At 45.0% G+C, this 19,795-nt stretch overlaps 1 long non-coding RNA gene and 1 pseudogene across 3 annotated transcripts in view; both read right to left on the minus strand.

Moving 5' to 3' along the window:
• LOC139232681 (uncharacterized) overlaps positions 1-19,795 on the minus strand; it is a 106,932-nt gene that overhangs the window by 15,529 nt on the left and 71,608 nt on the right. The window lies entirely within an intron of this gene.
• LOC139233275 (U2 spliceosomal RNA) lies at positions 17,682-17,925 on the minus strand (annotated as a pseudogene).

Below are 19,795 nucleotides of genomic sequence, written 5' to 3' on the forward strand. Positions count from 1 at the left end.
CAGGACACGAATATGCCATTCACCATGAACACTGCAACATTGTCAAAATGGACGGCAACAGCCCACTGCCTTGGATGGCACTGTCATACTGAAGATTATTCGACTCAATTGTCACATAATCCTAAATGTTAGGTAGAGTGGGTGCCTTTACTAGTATTTCCCTGTTCCAATATTTTATAGCAACATAGGAATTTCAAGACCGAAAAATACCACGGTCCATTTCGTTGCACTCCCTCTATGGCAAGTATATCCTTCCTTGGGTAAGGAGACCAAAACTACACAATACTCCAGGTGTGGTCTCACCAGGGCCCGATATAATTGCAGTAATACATCTTTACTCTTATTGTAATAAAGGACAACATACCATTTTCTTTGTTAATTGCTTGCTATACCTGCATCTTAACTCTCAGTGATTCAGGTCCCTCTGAACACCGTATTAAACTCGATCATATTATGATCACTATTCGATAAATGTTCACGCACCGTTACACTGTTAACTAAATCTGGCTCATTACTCATTATTAAATATAACATGGCTTGCCCCCTTGTTAGTTCTAGGACATATTGTTGCAAAAAACTGTCCTGAACACACACAAGAAATTTGCTACCTTTCTGATATGAGCTCATCTGCTTATCCCAATCTACATGAAAGTTAAAATCCCCCCATTAACCCACACTGCCTTTACTACATGCGTGTCTGATAACTGCGTTAATTCATTCTGCCACTTTACAGCTGCTACCAGAAAACAGAGAGTAGGGTCATTTTCAGGTTGACAGGCTGTAAATAGTGGGGTACCGCAGGGATCAGTGCTGGGGCCTCAACTATTTACAATCTAGATTAATGACTTAGATGAAGGGACTGAGTGTGATGTATCCAAATTTGTTGATGATACAAAGCTAGGTGGGACAGTAAGCCGTGAGGACGACACAAAGAGCCTGCAAAGGGATATAGACAGGTTAGAGTGGGCAGTAAGTTGGCAGATGGGAGTATAATGTGGGGAAATGTGAGGTTATTCACTTTGATAGAAAGAATAGGAAAATAGAATAGTTTTTAAATGGTGAGAAACTATTAAATGGTGTTCAGAGAGATTCAGGCGTCCTTGTACAAGAAATAGAGTTAGCATGCGGTTACAGCAAGCAATTAGGAAGGCAAATGGCATGTTGGCCTTTATTGCAAGGGGGTTGGTGTACAAGAGTAAGGAAGTCTTGCTACAATTTCACAGGGCCCCTTGGTGAGACCACACCTGGAGTACTGTGTACAGTTTTGGTCTCCTTATCTAAGGAAGTGCAACAAAGGTTCACCAGATTGATTCCTGGGATGAGAGAGTTGTCCTATGAGGAGAGATTGAGTAGATTGGGCCTATACTCTGGAGTTTAGAAGAATGAGATGATCTCAATGAAACATACACGATTATGAGGGTGATTGACAGGATAGATGCTGAGGGATTATTTCCCCTGGCTGGAGAGTCGAGAGTCCAGGTACTTCCTGTCCAAAAAAAGGGTAAATCCAATCCGGCTATTGCCGCCCTAGCAGTCTACTCTCAATCATCAGCAAGGTGATGGAAGGTGTCGTCGACAGTGCTATCAAGCGGCACTTACTCGCCAATAACCTGCTCACCGATGCTTAGTTGGACCATTCAACTCCAGACCTCATTACAGCCTTGGTTAAACATAGACAGCTGAATTCCAGAGGTGAGTTGAGAGTGACTGCCCGCGACATTGGCAGCAAAGAGCCCTAGTAAAACTGAAGTCAGTGGGAATCAGGGAAAAATCTCTGCTGCTGGAGTCATACCTAGCTGAAAACGAAGATGGTGGTCAATCATCTCAGCCCTAGGAAATCGCAGCAGGTGTTCCTCAGGGCAGTGTCCTAGTACCAACCATCTTCAGCTGCTTCATCAATGACCTTCCCTCCATCATAGGGTCAGAAGTGGGGCAGTTTGCTGATGATTGCACAGTGTTCAGTTCCAATCGCAGTACCTCAGATAATGAAGCAGTTTGTGTCCGCATGCAGCAACATCCAGTCTGAGGTTGAAAGATGGCAAGTAACTTTTGCACCACTCAATTATCAGACAATGACCATCTCCAACAACAGAATCTAATCACCTCCCATTGACATTCAATGGCATTACTATCGTCAGATTCCCCACCAGCAGCAGCTCGGGAGTCACCAATGACCAGAACCTTAACTGAGCCAGCCACATAAATACTGTGCCTACAAGAGCGGGTCAGAGGTCGGGTATTCTGCGCCCACAACACCATCCAGGACAAAGCAGCCCGCTTGATCGGCACCCCATCCGCCTTAAACATTCACACCCTCCACCACCAGCGCAATGTGCACCATCTACACGATGCACTGGAGCAACTCATCAAGGATTCTTTGATAGCACCTCCCAAACCCACGACCTCTAGAAGGCCAAGGGCAGCAGGCACATGGGAACATCCATACTTTCAAATTCTCCTCCAAGTCACACACATCCTGACTTGAACATATATCATCGCTACGCCACAATCCTGAAACTCCCTACCCACCAGCACTGTGGCAGCACCTTCACCACACGGACTGCAGTGGTTCAAGAAGGCAGCTCACTGCCACCTTTTCAAGGGCGATTAGGGATGGGCAATAAATCTGGGCCTTGCCAGCGATGCCCACCTCCCGTGAATGAATAAAAAAATTAAAAAGGTCCCCACCCTCCCCGAAGGTCCTCTCTCATCCCCGCAGGTCCCCACCATCCCCACAGGTCCTGATTCCTCCCCCCAGATCCTCTCCCATCCCCCCAGGCCCTCACCCATCAAGCCAGAAACGTCTCTCATCAGGTCTATGCCCATCGCACCAGGTGCCTGCATGTCGGATTTTCTACCAGATGTCAGGGTGGGTGCAGAATGTTGCAGTCCGACCCAGAAAGCCGCAAAGTCTGCAGGCCTGTATCCCAGCCCCATGAGCTCGGAACCTTAAAGAGATCACTTTCTACAATAGCTGCAGTATTCACATCCATGATGAATGCACTGACTGATCTTTGGGCCCTTGTGCCTGGGGTATCACCTGGAGATGTGCTTGGAGCTGTCTCACACCCCAGTCTTCCTCTATGGTACCGAATAGGCTAGGGATTCCAACATCCTTTCCATCTGGTGCAGGTGCTGGGAGACCATCTCTGTGCCCACACATACATGCGATGCTTGGCAAGTATCATTCTTTTAAAAGCAGGCATCGTGTGATTGGATGAGATCAAAACATACCACAGCTTCTATCAGGATGTGTAGATCGCTCATTTTGAACAACCTTATTTAGCTTATCAGCTGGTTTCTTCCTGAGACTGATAAGCAAAAACGGAATTTATGCCACATGCGGTTACTGGTTTAAGTTGATAATACCTGCAAGAAGCAGAAGTTTCTGTATTCTGACAAAGTGTGCAATGCGGTTGACTCTTAACTGCCCTCTGAAATGGCCCAGCGAGCCACTCGATTGAAGCAAACTGCTACCGTCACTACACGGACTGCAGCGGATCACCACCACCTTCTCAGCGCAATTAGGGAAGAGCAATAAAGGTTGGCCTTGCCAGCGACGCCCACATCCCAGAACAAATAAAAAATGAAACTTGAGTCATAATTAGCTGATATGTGAACCAAACACATTTTCTGCTGTATGTGAATTTGTTTAGAATTCCATACACGCATGAATAGAATTATTTATCTATTGGCTTTTGAGTCCCACAATGCAGGTCCCGAGCAAGGTTAACATAAAGCAGGATCGAGGAGGCAATCAGTAGAGAAATCGCAGTTTGGTGACATCAAGCTTGGATTGTGAAAGCCTGCAAATTGTAGATTGTGTTTGCGTTTTTTTGTATTGCAAGGATGGTGTTTGTGCAGTGTCAGTTTGTGGATATCTGAACGGAATATATGGAATTAAGGACAGTAAAGTAAACGGGATATATGAAAATGTATAAGCCATGGAAGAATAGCTGGGAGAATGTCAGATTGCAAATAGTGCAACATCAGCATAGCTAACAGTCTGTCTCAAGGTTTCAAGTCACTACTCCTGCCAATGACAACTAATTGTAACATAAAATAAATCTGCAGAATTGCAAGGTCTCAGTTAATAATCACACCACTAGATTGGAACATTTAGAGGCAATACTTGAGCTTTCAAGAAAAACATCTCATATAGATTGACTAATGAGTGGCTGAAATTAGACTGTCAATCCATTTGTATTTTGTTATCTGATTTCAAAACTGTATAACTGTTAACGCTTTACGATGTAACTTCACCTATCCGTAGGGAGTGTGTACGCTCTATCCAGAGGGTATATCTTCTGTCGGATAGGTCTTACTGGCCGGTAATAAAGACTGCTTTGTTCAAAGCACAAGAGGTATTCGACTCAGTAATTTTACTGAACCAGATTGAGGTAAAAGAATCCAGGAATTTACAAGTTCACTGCCCACAATTCAGTGCTTTCTGTTGAGTACGTAGGTTTATTTCTGTTACCACCCTTGTTTACAAACCCCTCCATGGCCTTACCCCCTCCCTATCTCTGTAATCTCCTCCAGCCCCATAATCCCCCGAGATGTCTGTGCACCTCTAATTCTGGCTTCTTGAACATCCCTGATTTCCATCGCTCAACCATTGGTGGCCGTACCTTCAGCTGCCAAGGCCCTAAGCTCCGGAATTCCCTCCCTAAACCTTTCCGCCTCTCTTTTAATACGCTCCTTAAAACCGACCTCTTTGACCAAGATTTTCTCCTTATGTGGCTCAACACTCCTTTGAAGCGCCTTGGGACATTTTACTATGTTAATACTTTATATAAATACAAGTTGTTACTGTTGTAAATACAAGGTTACCTGTCCAGAATTTACTGCAGCGTGCTGGCCAGAACAGGTGAATATGACCATGGTCAGATACTTGGTGAAATCTGCTTTAGTGCAGAATGATGTTGGGATACCTGGAGCGAGAATATATAAGATGTAACAGGAATTGACAGGACACGAATATGCCATTCACCATGAACACTGCAACATTGTCAAAATGGACGGCAACAGCCCACTGCCTTGGATGGCACTGTCATACTGAAGATTATTCGACTCAATTGTCACATAATCCTAAATGTTAGGTAGAGTGGGTGCCTTTACTAGTATTTCCTTGTTCCAATATTTTATAGCAACATAGGAATTTCTAGACCGAAAAATACCACGGTCCATTTCGTTCATCTTCCACCATCCTGGTAGTTACATGATACAACGATAATGGAGTTATTGACTACTCACAGCGATCAATCTCTAACAATGAAACTACAACAGACCCAGACATGACATGAGGAAACCCCCCTCCCTCCCCCGCAGAGGTAAAAAGCTTTGGGACTCAGAGGTCCAAAATCACCTGTTCCTCCCGAGCAAGCTACTCTCACCACACGTCATGTCTCAAATCACTCAGATACTGGATCTCAAAATGTTATTTCTGAAATAAATCAATCTATTTTGCATTTGAATGAATCAATACAAACTGATTGCACCATTTTGGTCGGGAGCCTGTTCCATAGATCGACCACTCGCTCCTTTATTATTTTTTATCTCTATCCATATGGATTCTATTTTTGTCTTGCTGATAGCTGCATCAATTTTTTCTATATATTTAACTTTTTCATTATAATTAATCTTTATTATACTGATTTTACTATTGTATACTCCTTATTGTATTATTTACAATGTAATTAGAATTTTTTTCCCCATTTTTGTCGCCTGACTATCTGCGTGCGCATTTTGGCTGCCGAGCCTTTAAACTCCTTTTACACGTCCTTCTCCCGCTATTTCTCTCACTCAATGGTCAATATCTAACGTGTTGTAAAATTGTTGTGAAGCCCCTTGGGACGTTTTACTATGATAAAGGCGCTATAAAAATAAAAGTTATTATTATTACTGCCATTATGTTATCCCTAATAAGTACAGCTTCTCCACCTCCCCCTTTCCCCTCTCTATCTTTTCTGAATATATTACAGCCTGCAATGTTTAGTTCCCAATCCTAATTTTTTGTAGCCATGTCTCAGTAATCCCAATGCATGATTGCCTCCAGCTCCCCTGTATTATTACTGACACTTTGTGCATTGCTGTACAGACAGTTTTACAGGATTTCCTCTCGCTTATGTTTAACCATCTTTTTAGACTCCTGTTCTATAACTCTATTTATTCCCAGGCCATCAATGTCCTCCTTTACTTTATTTTTTCCCTATGCACTCTTTTCCTGTTTTGTTTATATTTAGTCTGGTTGCGTTTCGTGTAGATACCTCCCCCCTCCCCCATCATACTAATTTAAAGCCTTTGCCATCTCCCTATACCCTTTCCGCTAGGACACGGTGTGGAAATGTATTTTTATCTAAGCTGTACCACACGGTATTTTTGTGCCCTTTTTAATATAAAACAAAATGGAGTCCTGGTCCTTCCAGAAATTTCTGCATAAAGCAGTCGGCTTGCATAAACAGCTAAACCTGGCTTGAAATGGCTGATAGCCACCAGGCAGCTGGGAGACAAGTCCTGCTGAAGACAAGTACCACCCATGGTGCTCTCCTATTGTCTATACGACACCAGTTCCACTCCACCCCACCCTTTTCAAAGTACTCAAACCACCAGCCTTTATCTCTTGTAGAGACCTCATCCATTTGATGCAAAAAGATAACTGACCAGGAAACTGGACCATCCTGACACAATGCAAGGCAGGTAATAGCTCATTACCACACTCTCATCAAGTAATGGCCGGCTGGCCAACTAATAACCCTGACAAAAGGAAATATCTGGAAAACATGTCAGGACAAGGATGTAGTAATTAACTCTTTATCTGTATTCACTGACTGCGAGACAGAGCCAATACACAGGGAGAGGCCATAACTTGGGTTTTACTGTATAAATATCTCGTGAAATTGTACCATTGCGGAGGTGTTCACTTAGCCATTGACTGAATGTGACCTTTCCCTTGCTAGCAAGTAAATTAAAGAAACTTCTGCCGGAGCTGAAGGTGTCTGAGTCGTTTATCGGGAGTCGAGATTTTGACAGTTACTTTTTGGAGGTTCCATCGAGATGCATACACTCTGCCCTGTGAGTAAAACGGATACAGGCATAGTGCCTCTCCAGTGAAAGGCTTCAGTGGCCAAAACAAGGTGAGCCTTTTGCTCACAAGAGGTTTCTTCACTGTTGAATCGCATATGTAATCTGTTGTCCACAGGGGAGGTACTGCAACCTACGAGACTTGACATTTAAAAGCTAAAGTTATTTTTTTATGATCATTTCTTTCTCAGCTTGCAGGCAGAAGAGATCTGGTTCTGGAAATATCTTGAAGCAGCCTGGGGAAGGTTTCAGTAGGAAAAGGTAAAAAGAGCGCTAGTCGATCGAAGGTTCTTATGTGATAAGATTAGGGGAAAAAAAAGCGCTAATCAGTCGAAGGTTCTTATGTGATAAGAGTTAAGGTAATGGGACCATAAATTTTATAAGTTTTATAAGTTTTATTAGGATAAGTTAAGGACTCGGTCTGTAGTGGCGTACAACGCAGACTGAGAATTGATTATTTGTTTAGATAGAGTTTAAGGTTATGATTTGTATACTCGCATGAATGTTGTTTGTCCTAGTTGTCCTTGTTATACTGTTGTGTGCAATATCTTTATGCGACATTGTAATTAGAGAAACGGGAAGAGTCACTAGGGAAAATTGTGATTTGGAAAAACAAGGATTAATTAAGAGAAGAAACAGTAACTGATTGATCAACTACGGTTGGTTCTTGCCAACATCTCTCACACACCCAGACCGAGCACGAATTAAGAGCCTTTTCAGGCCACGTAATGGCCAGGAGAAGTGGGCGTGGAGAACTCGGTTGGCCGAAAGGATTGTGAGATCAGAATCTGTGGAAAATCTTAATCATCCAGAATGGGTGCTGGAGCAAGTAAACCACCACCAAAAGGGACCCAGCCCATTTCATGCTCCAGAATTGTGGTCAGTCTTCAATTGACCACCTAAGAGAATGGGTAAAGTGGACTAAGGGTGAAAACAGGCCATTTCCACCCGATGGTTCATTTAATTTAGAGAGAATAACATGTCTAGAAGAATGCCTTATAGACAGAGACCCAGGTAGAAGAGGTAAAAAGAAAGTGAATTGGTCGGCGTTTGGAGATGGGAAAAGGGAAGCTGAGGAACGACACGAGAAGAGCCTAAGGGTTAGCAAGCAGTGTACTAGAGGGAGAAAGCAGGGGGATGAACGGGTAGAGCAGGTGAATCGCCCTCGACATAACAAACACCCATCCGTTATGGTTGCTAAAGAGACAAAGGCACACTCACCAAGTGCCCCTAAGGGTTGGGAAAAAGATGAGGATGAGGATTGGGATGAGGATTGGACTCCCTACAGCCATCGACCACCACTGTATGTTCCACGCCCGGTGGACGCTCCAGGCCAACAGGGAGGAGACGATCCTCGGGCCGGAGCACAGGGAAACGGGGTAACACCCGCTCCCAACAATGCAGGTGCGGCTACAGGAGAAGTAGATCCGTCACAAGGAAATCAATACCATGAAGGCCCTGCAGGTGGCACGCGAAGTCTTACCCGTGGACAAGGGCCCAGTGCCCTGGAGCCATCATAATCTGCATTCCCAGTAAGACTTTTCCCCAGTCCACTCCCTCAGGGGGCTCCGATTCCTATTTATCGACCATGGTCACCAAGTGAGTTAAGAATAATTGTGGAAGGATTGGCAGACCCTAAAACCTGTATTGAAAAGGCCATAGACCAGTTAAAAGTGATCATCTTGTGCCACGAACCCAGTATATTAGATGGTCAAATCTTACTGAAAGCTTGGTTAAAGGACACGAAATTTGCCGAACTTGAGATAAAATTCACAAATTTTAAAACCCATCGAGAGGCTCCCAATGCAGATCCCAGCACGAAGCCAGGAGAGGGGTTCTGGGAAAGATGTTGGGAAGCCTTACATTTGGTGTTCCCAAGGAAAACGAATTGGTCCAAAATTATGGAAACTACACAAAGAAAGGAGGAGGATGTTGAGGATTATGTAGAAAGAATGCGAGAGATCATGAACCAATGTGCAGGCATGAAAATAGAGGAGGTAGAATCTCCCATGATCAGCGCCGTAGTAAATGGGCTACGACCCGAACTCAGAGATCCCTTTAAACTAGTTTGTCTCGGATGGCGACAGGAATCGCTATCCAAGGTTGCATCTATGTTAAAGGACATACAAGAGCGAAATAGAGAATCTAAAAGCAAGGTCACCGTGTTTGTAGAACAAGCAGCTCCAACAACACCCACCACGGTGACACCGTCCTACGGCCCCCCCCCCCCCCAGGGTAGAGGAAGAGGGCGAGGCAGAGGAGGAAATTTCAGGGAAAGAGGGAGCGGAGGTGCAGGGCGGGAACAATATGATACGTGTTACAATTGTGGTCAGACTGGACACTGGGCTAGAAATTGCCCGTCAAAACAGCAACAACCAAATTATGATTGGACTCAACAGGCAGGTAATAGACCACCTCCTCCCCCTCCAGGACCTAACCTGTATGCGACCCAAGTCCAGATGCATGCTAGACCTCAGACTAACTTCTCTGTTCAAAATCCATTTGGACCAAAAGCAATTTGGCCAACAACCAAATTGCCTGTATAATGATCAATGACGCCCAATCCCAGACCCAAGTGCTGCAAACAAACAGCTACCCGTCGTTTCGTTAAATGCCATAAGAGAACCTGAAGTAAAAATACGAATACAAGGAAAGGATATCCCATTCCTAGTGGATACTGGTGCCACCTATTCGGTCCTTTCAAGGGAGGATACGAGGGGAATTCCCACTTCCACTAACCAAACCTCAGTGATTGGACTATCTGGAAATGCACAGCAAATGTTTTTCTCCAACCCTATTAATGTACAATTAGAAGATTACGAAGATAGTCATTCATTCCTACTGTCTGATGAAGTTCCAGTAAATCTGTGTGGATGTGACCTATTGTGTAAAATGAGTGCCGCGATCCTCTGTTCCCCAGCTGGTCTGGAGGTTCGAGTCCCCATAGATAAATGTGGCGCATATCCACTACTTCAACCCACAACTCCCATATTGTATGCCTGGAAAAATTTGGACCCCACACTAAGCAAAACTCTATCCGATTTGGTTGGTTCATATTGGTGTGTGACAAGGTTAATCACAGCCTACCTCAAATCTCAAACCTTGGGAAATTGGCACGAAACATTACACTGCACAGCATATTGTGACAACACGGGATCAGACACTACAGCACAAATCTTTTATCAACCATTCCTGCACCAGAAACATCAATTGATGATTGAACAAATTTTTATCGGACCTGAAGGGATAGCGGCAGGGGTTGAATTATCCTCCCACAGTCAGAGTTTGTTTAGGGTTAAAGGGAGCGTTCCACACTGCACCCTTGTGGTTGCAGGCACACATAAACCCCAGGATTTAGGACGAATAGTTAAAAGAATGCAAGGATCCCCAGTACAAGAGGAATGGCACACACTTAATGGAACTTTGGGGCAACATGAAAGGGGGGGAGGCTATTCTGTCAAGTTGAATGGGAAAATATATTTCGATGCTGTCTTAGAAGAAAGGATGCTTTCAGTCACTAGCTTCCCATTACAACAAAGCACAGCAGAACGTCTTGCTAAGGTTCCAGAGCAACTATGGTCTACACACGCTAATGAAGTAGGAAAGATGCTCACCGCACAACCATATAAGGTAGCGATCAATTCAACCGCCCCACTCCCCAAGAAGCCCTAATACCCCTTGTCTCCAGCCGCAGAACAAGGTATCGAGCCAGTCATTAAGTCTCTGCTGGCCCAGGGAATAATCGTCCCAACTAGAAGTCCGTGTAACACACTGATCTTTCCGGTGCAGAAGCCCAATAGTGACAAATGGAGATTTGTCCAAGACCTACGAGCTGTGAATCATTCTGTATTCCCAACTTATCCGGAGGTACCCAACCTGGCAATTATACTTGCCAGTATTCCGGCATCCTCAACGTATTACATAGTGATTGATCTGTGTTCAGCATTGTTCTCAATACCCATTCACCCAGAGTCTCAATTCCTGTTTGCCTTCACGTATAAAGGACGCCAATATACGTGGACAAGACTCCCGCAGGGATTTACCGAAAGCCCTACTATATTCTCACAATGCCTAAAGAGGGATTGGAAGATGTAATTTTACCAGCAGGTTCTACACTTGTGCAGTATGTTGGTGACTTATTGCTCGCCTCACCCTCCAAATTGGCCTGCGAAACGGACTCCCTTGTGTTATTAAAAGCCCTGGCCTCGAAAGGACACAAGGTGTCAAAGGCAAAGTTACAATTTGTCTCAGAAAAGGTTCAATATCTAGGACACAAATTGGTCAGAGATACGAGACAATTGACACAAGGCCGAGTAAAAGCAATCTGCTCTGCCCCACTACCAGTAACCAAGAGAGAAATGAAACGCCTCCTCGGCATGACAGGATACTGCCGGCAATGGGTTATGAGTTATTCCGAGATCATTAGACCACTGATAGACATGTCCATGCCTGCACTACCAGAAAAGTTGATTTGGAATGAGGTGTCCCGGAATGCTTTCCGGAGTCTTAAACAGTCCCTCACTTCAGCACCTGCCTTGGGATTACCAGATTACACTAAGCCATTCAACTTATTTGTTCATCACAAGTCGGGTTTTGCACAATCTGTTTTGACTCAGTTACATGGGGACAGGCAGCGACCGATAGTGTATTTCAGTACCCAACTAGACCCAGTGGCACGCGGACTACCAGGATGTCTTCCTTTGTTGGCAGCAGCTTATTATGCTATGCAACAGGCTCAGACAATAACTCTAAATCATCAGACCATTCTATACATCCCACACACTGTCGAGATTTTACTTACTAAATGTGCCACCCCACACCTAACTTCTACAAGAACCACTAAGTATGAAGTCGAACCGTTATCAAATCCGAACCTTATGATTAAAAGATGTACTACCTTAAATCCAGCCACTCTACTCCCCACGGAAGAAGCCGGCGAACCCCATTCATGTGAAATGGTAACCGAATTAGTGACTAAACCACATATCAATTTAACAGATGTACCAATGTGTAACCCTGATCTAGTGTACTATGTTGACGGATCAGCCTTACAAAATGATAGGGGCCAAACTAGAGTGGCTTATGCAATTGTAACCCAGTTTAATGTTGTCAAAACAGCCTCTCTTCCAGACTCCTTTTCAGCCCAACAAGCCGAATTGTTTGCGTTAACTCGAGCCTGTATTTTGGCTAAAGGACAAACAGTTAATATCTACACCATCTCCAGGTATGCTTTTGGGGCATCATATGGCTATGGACAAATTTGGAAGTTTCGCAGGTACCTGACTTCTTCAGGAACCACTATCAACAAGTGGAAAATCTCCTGCGAGCCATTCAATGCCCCTTGAAACTTGCCATTATCAAATGCCAAGCACATACAGGCCAGTCGAATGAGGTGGCACTTGGGAACGCCAGAGCTGATAATGCAGCTAAGTCAGCAGCTCTGTCAAAAGGGGGGATGCAGGTGTCATTGTTCCCACTAAGGAAAAATAATTGCTCAGACCCGCCACCCACTATTAATGACGTGCTGACCTTTCAGACACAGGCCAGTATGGAAGAGGTGGTGACCTGGACAAAGGATCAATGTTATAAAAATCCAGAAGGAATATGGGTTCATCACGACGGCCGCGTGGTGGCGCCCAAATCCTTACTTCCATGGATTGCCCGATGTGTTCATACATTCACACATGCAGGCAGAGAGGGGATGGCAGATTATATTTTGGCAACTTGGTACGCACCAGGTATTTTGGCAATTGCAAAACAAATCTGTGAAAATTGTGTTACCTGTCAGACAATGAATCCGGGTAAGACGGAAAAAGTAGAATCTGCCTCCCACCTAAATCCAGTCGGGCCTTTTGTACATTTACAAATGGATTTTATTGAATTACCTATGTGTATGGGATTCAAGTACGTATTAGTTATTGTAGATGTGTTCTCTAGATGGATTGAAGCCTTTCCATGTAAAAAGGCCGATGCCACTACTGTTGCTAAATGTTTGTTAAAAGAAATCGTACCGCGCTTCGGAATCCCTGCTAAGCTTTCTAGCGACAACGGGTCACATTTCACGGGAACTGTTATAAGAGAAATGTGTAAAGCTTTACAGATTAATCAACGTTTTCATTGAAGTTATCATCCACAATCAGCTGGACTTGTTGAAAGATATAATGGAATGCTTAAAAATAAGCTGGCAAAATTATGCAATGACACTGGACTGAAATGGACAGAACTGCTGCCCTTAGCTTTGATGGTAATGCGATCTACAACCAACAGAACAACAGGCCTGTCACTGCATGAGATAGTTATGGGACGTCCCCAACAACTACCTTTTACAGCACCATTTACTGCAAAACAAATGGACATCCACAAAATGGAGGAAAATATGTTGAATTATTGTATTGCACTAACAAAATGTATTTCCCGCTTTCATTCACAGGTAAAGGAAGCTCAAGTCAAGCCAGCGGAAGGGAAGTGTCATAACCTAGAGCCCGGGGAATTCGTTTGCATCAAAATCTTTAAAAGAAAAAGCAGTCTACAGCCAAGATTTGAAGGACCATACCAGGTCTTGCTGGCGACTAATACTGCAATCAAGGTAAAGGAAAGACCAACATGGATCCATGCGTCCCATTGCAAAAGGGCACCCGACCAGGAGGAAGGGAAGAAGGAACCAGAGGAACAGAAAAAGGAAGACTGAATAAGGAACTGTATGGACTATGGGGACTGATGGTGCTGGGCTTGACAGGGTTTTACTTTGCCTTATTGATTATACCGGGGTACAGACACGCCACCGAAGGGAACTGCAAGTAAACGTATTTATGCACTGAGTCATAAGTATGCTCAAGAAAGAAACTTGTTGAGTTGTTGGATATGTTCCCATGTACCTGTGCACTCCGAAGGGGGTATTCCCCTGAGATCTGTCCCCTTTAACGAATCAGAAATGGTAGAATGGTTGATAGTGCAAAATAAGACAAACCTAATCAAGGTGACAGAAACGAAGGAGCAAACAGAATGGAGGTCAGCAGGGTATAAACTTACAGCCTTCCAGGGATGGTACCAGCCCAATTATAATAATAACTGTCAGCCTCCCTTCCTAAGCATTACTCCCGGAATAGGAAATCCTGAAGGTATAATATGCCTAGTGAGTAATGAGACTAAAGGACCAGAAATGGGACGCAGCAAGTGTTCCCAAATGACTAAATGGCAAGCCACAACTAATCCCACTGATGGGAGAAAGATAGCAACCGTTGGCTAGACAATGGTCCATAACAAAGCCCCAGGTGAAGGGTGGGAAGGTGAGACCACTCGAGTATGGATGGTGTGAAAGGACCAGGAGCTGACGTCCTATAATTTATTTGTGGCCATAAAGCCTACCCATGATTACCAGCCAACTGGACAGGGTCCTGTTACTTAGGATATGTGGTACCCCTTATCAGATCAGTAAAGACTCTAAGGGATGCCAATGGAAGTCATAGATTTAAACGGGATTTGACATGGCTAAATGGAATATTTAAGGTAATGGTGCCACCCTATGGAATAGTATCAACCGAATGGCAGTTACAGGAACTGGCTAACTTAGTCGAATCAGTAGCCAACGCAACTTCCCAAGCCTTTGAAGTGGTGAATGATGAAATGGTAGCTATTCGAACAGTGGCTCTCCAAAATCGTATGGCCTTAGATTATCTCCTAGCCAAGGAAGGAGGGACATGCGCATTAATAGGTGGAGAATGCTGTACGTATATCCCAGATAAATCAGAAGAAGTCGGCAGTCTAACTGAATGCATTAGGAAAAAGGTAATAGAATATAAACAGACAGTTGGCTAGGACGGTATCACCTTGTGGTGTTGGGATCCCTAGGAAGATCTGTGGTATAGGGTTTGATCATATTCCTGCTGATAGTCTTCGCCCTATATCTATTATTTGTCTTGGTTAAGTGTTGCTGTGCCAGAGTGGGAAAAACCATGTTACCTACCGAGACCACGGCTAGAGTTATGGTAGCAACAACTACTGAAGGCTCTTGTGTGGAAATGGAAATAGAGCGACTGTACAAGATCAGAATGGATTAAGTTGTCCTTGTGAAGGACAAAATGTTGGAATGTGGAAATGTATTTTTACCTAAGCTGTACCACACGGTATTTTTGTGCCCTTTTTAATATAAAACAAAATGGAGTCCTGGTCCTTCCAGAAATTTCTGCATAAAGCAGTCGGCTTGCATAAACAGCTAAACCTGGCTTGAAATGGCTGATAGACACCAGACAGCTAGGAGACAAGTCCTGCTGAAGACAAGTACCACCCATGGTGCTCTCCTATTGTCTATACGACACCAGTTCCACTCCACCCCACCCTTTTCAAAGTACTCAAACCACCAGCCATTATCTCTTGTAGAGACCTCATCCATTTGATGCAAAAAGATAACTGACTAGGAAACTGGACCATCCTGTCACAATGCAAGGCAGGTAATAGCTCATTACCACACTCTCATCGAGTAATGGCCGGCTGGCCAACTAATAACCCTGACAAAAGGAAATATCTGGAAAACATGTCAGGACAAGGATGTAGTAATTAACTCTTTATCTGTATTCACTGACTGCGAGATAGAGCCAATACACAGGGAGAGGCCATAACTTGGGTTTTACTGTATAAATATCTCGTGAAATTGTACCATTGCGGAGGTGTTCACTTAGCCATTGACTGAATGTGACCTTTCCCTTGCTAGAAAGTAAATTAAAGAAACTTCTGCCGCAGCTGAAGGTGTCTGAGTCATTTATCGGGAGTCGAGATTTCGACGGTTACTTTTACACGGGTCCCATACCAGCTCAGGTGAAGCCCGTCCCATCGGTACAGCTCCTTCCTGTCCCAGAACAGGTGTCAGTGTCCCATGAAAAGGAACCCATCTTTCCTACACCAGCTCTTTAGCCACGTGTTAATTCTGCTGATCAGTTTGCTTCTATGCCAATTTGCACATGGCTCAGGAAATAATCCAGACATTACACCTTCGAGGCACTGTTTTTTTAATTTAGAGTCTAACTCCTGATACTCTTTCAGCAGGACCTCCTCCCTGTTCCTTCCCATGCTGTTTGTTCCAACATGGCCCATGACAAATGGATTTCCCCCCTCCCTTTCCAAGTTCCTCTCCAGCTGCCATATCCTTTACTCGGGCACCGGGTAAACAACACACTCTTTGGGAATTCTCGTTCTTGGCTGCAGAGAATGCGATCTATCCCCCTAATTATAGAGTCCCCTATCACTGCCACATTTCTATTCTGCTCTCCCTGCCTCAGGCTTATGAGCCACGGTGTCTTGGTCTGCATTGTGACTGTTCTCTCTGCAGATTTTTCTCCTTATCCTCACAGGGAGGGAGTACATCGTACCTGTTGCACAGGACCAGTGCCTGTGGGACCTCCTTCTCAACCTCTCCTAAATCCCCGCTAACCGGCTCCCTAACAGTCACACCCTCCCTTCCTCAACCTGTGCTTTCCTCTGGGGTGTGACTGTATTCTGGATAAAACTCTCAGAAATTCCTCCCCCTCCCTCATGTGTCAGAGTGTCTCTAACTCTCACTGCAGCTCAATGACTCTGAGCTGGGAGGTTCGAGATGGAGACGTGTTTGCTGGGGACAGTCTTGCTGTCCACAAACTCCCACATACTGCACCCCCGACTCACACCCTGCCCTGCCATATCTTAGTCCAGCCTTATTTCATTTATTTAATGTTAAAGTGTTTATTCAATTATTATTTATAGTTATATTAATTAGTTTAGCTAGTTAAGCTATAAATTTAATACAGGACATTATAATTTCCCCCACCTAGTTTAAAACACTATCCTAGGTTAGAGAGAAAAGAGAGAAAAAATCCCTAAAAAGTACTATTGTATGTACTGTAAGCTTTATAAACCTTTAAGGCCTGATTTCAATCTTAACAAAACTTAATCCACAAACACAACGCCCACACCTCTCTGTTTGGCAAGACTAGCTTGGTGTTGACACTGCAGGCGTCCTATTGAGATATACCAAATATGGTTGCATGTTCCCACCTCCCCGCCCCCTGTTTCAGTATTAAGCCTGCATACACCCATCCACAGGCGCTGTCTGCAGCTCAGGACCAGAATGTCTGTAATCTACGAGGTCACGCTCACCACTGGGGAATTCTTCAAAGCTGGGACGGTTGATAAGATTTATGTGTCCTTGGTGGGGTCGCTGGACAGGTCCGATAAGTTTCGGGTCTGGAGCTTAACCCATTTTATGCCTGGGAGCGTAAGTATACCTTCCTTAATAAAGGGGAACGCAAGGAGTTATTGTTGGGTCTGAAACTCCAATGGATTTCTAAGTTTATTTATTGATTTTGTTTACATTATGCAATTCAATGATTTAAATAAGGAGCTTACTGTTTGTTATATTGATTATTATTTATGATAATCAGCAGCTGGCTCAACAATCCAACAAGTAAAAAGTTTTGCAAAGGATCCAAGTCTACTGCAATGTGGGAATTTTTTTTTTTTTTTAATTCGTAGCCAATCTTTCCAATTCTTTGTCAGATCACAAACGCCAGAGGTCACCTTGCACACATCAAGGGTCACCCTGCGCTAATGCTCTTAGCCAAAAGGCCGAGAGCCCAAGCACCGTTCCTGGAAGTACTGCAATACCAGGTTTGTGCCATGGAGGTGGATGGGTCAAGCCACCCCACCCACCTCCTATTTCCAAAAAGCATAGGAGAACCACCTTCCTGATCCAGGGAGAACCACGTTGGGGTCATGGTTACTCCCCTGTCAGGTCAGTTACGCATGATCTTAGCCAAAAGGCCGAGATAAGAATAGATACGACACTTGATCTTAGCCAAAAGGCCGAGAAGCGACTGCAATGTGGGAATAATCACTGTTTAAGCTTCCCCGTGTAGATGCAGGAAAAGTTATTTACACGTGTGGGTAGCGGGACTCGAGCTGCGGAGCTGCACAGCCCGGTGCGAAGTGTTCACTCCAGCCCGAAGGTGCGCTTAATTATCACCATCCTGATAGGCTGGCTCAAAGAGAGGCTAATGAGGGTTCCTGTGGTGAAGGTGAGGAGACTGAGGGTCTCTGCCTGTGGTGAGGGTGAGGAGACTGAGGGTCCCTGTGGTGACAGAGAGGGGACTGAGGGTCCCTGTGGTGAGGGAGAGGGCACTGAGGGTCCCTGTGGTGAGGGATAGGAGATTGAGGGTCCCTGTGGTGAGGGAGAGGAGACTGTAGGTCCCTGTAGTATGCGTGAGGAGATTGAGAGTCTCTGTGGTGAGGGTGAGGAGACTGAGCGTCCCTGTCGCGAGGCAGAGGAGACTGAGGGTCTCTGCATGTGATGAGGGTGAGGAGACTGATGGTCCCTGTGGTGAGGGAGAGGAGACTAAGGGTCCCTGTGGTGAGGGTGAGGAGATTGAGGGTCCCTGTTGCGAGGCAGAGGAGACTGAGGGTCTCTGCATGTGATGAGGGTGAGGAGACTGAGGGTCCCTATGGTGAGGGAGAGGAGACTGAGGGTCCCTGTGGTGAGGGTGAAGAGACTGAGGGTCCCTGTGGTGAGGGAGAGGGGACTGAGGGTCACTGTGGTGATGGAGAGGGGACTGAAGGACCCTGTGGTGAGGCAGAGGAGACTGAGGGTTCCTGTGGTGAGGGTGAGGAGACTGAAGGTCCCTGTGATGAGGGAGAGGGGACTGAGGGTCTCTGTGGTGACGGAGAGAGGACTGAGGGTCCCTGTAGTGAAGGAGAGGAGACTGAGGGTCTCTGCATGTGGTGAGGGTGAGGAGACTGAGGGTCCCTGTGGTGAGGGAGAGGAGACTGAGGGTCCCTGTGGTGAGGGAGAGGAGACTGAGGTCCCTGTGGTGAGGGTGAGGAGACGGAGGGTCCCTGTTTTGAGGGAGAGGGGACTGTGGGTCACTGTGACATAGAAACATAGAAAAATAGAAAATAAGTGCAGGAGTAGGCCATTCAGCTCTTCGAGCCTGAACTGCCATTCAATGAGTTCATAGCTGAACATGCAACTTCAGTACCCCCTTCCTGCTTTCTCGCCATACCCCTTGATCCCCCTAGTAGTAAGGACTACATCTAACTCCTTTTTGAATATATTTAGTGAATTGGCCTCAACTACTTTCTGTGGTAGAGAATTCCACAGGTTCACCACTCTCTGGGTAAAGAAGTTTCTCCTCATCTTGGTCCTAAATGGCTTACCCCTTATCTTTAGACTGTAACCCCTGGTTCTGGACTTCCCCTACATTGGGAACCTCCTACATCTAACCTGTCTAAACCTGTCAGAATTTTAAACGTTTCTATGAGATCCCCTCTCATTCTTCTAAATTCCAGTGAATACAAGCCCAATTGATCCAGTCTTTCTTGATATGTCAGTCCCGCCATCCCGGGAATCAGTCTGGTGAACCTTTGCTGCACTCCCTCAATAGCAAGAATGTCCTTCCTCAAGTTAGGAGACCAAAACTGTACACAATACTCCAGGTGTGGCCTCACCAAGGCCCTGTGCAACTGTAGTAACACCTCACTGCCCCTGCACTCAAATCCCCTCGCTATGAAGGCCAACATGCCATTTGCTTTCTTAACCACCTGCTGTACCTGCATGCCAACCTTCAATGACTGATGTACATGACGCCCAGGTCTCGTTGCACCTCCCCTTTTCCTAATCTGTCACCATTCAGATAATAGTCTGTCTCTCTGTTTTTACCACCAAAGTGGATAACCTCACATTTATCCACAT

This window comes from Pristiophorus japonicus, chromosome 20 (genome assembly GCF_044704955.1).
Source record: "Pristiophorus japonicus isolate sPriJap1 chromosome 20, sPriJap1.hap1, whole genome shotgun sequence".
Taxonomy (NCBI): Eukaryota; Metazoa; Chordata; class Chondrichthyes; family Pristiophoridae; genus Pristiophorus; species Pristiophorus japonicus.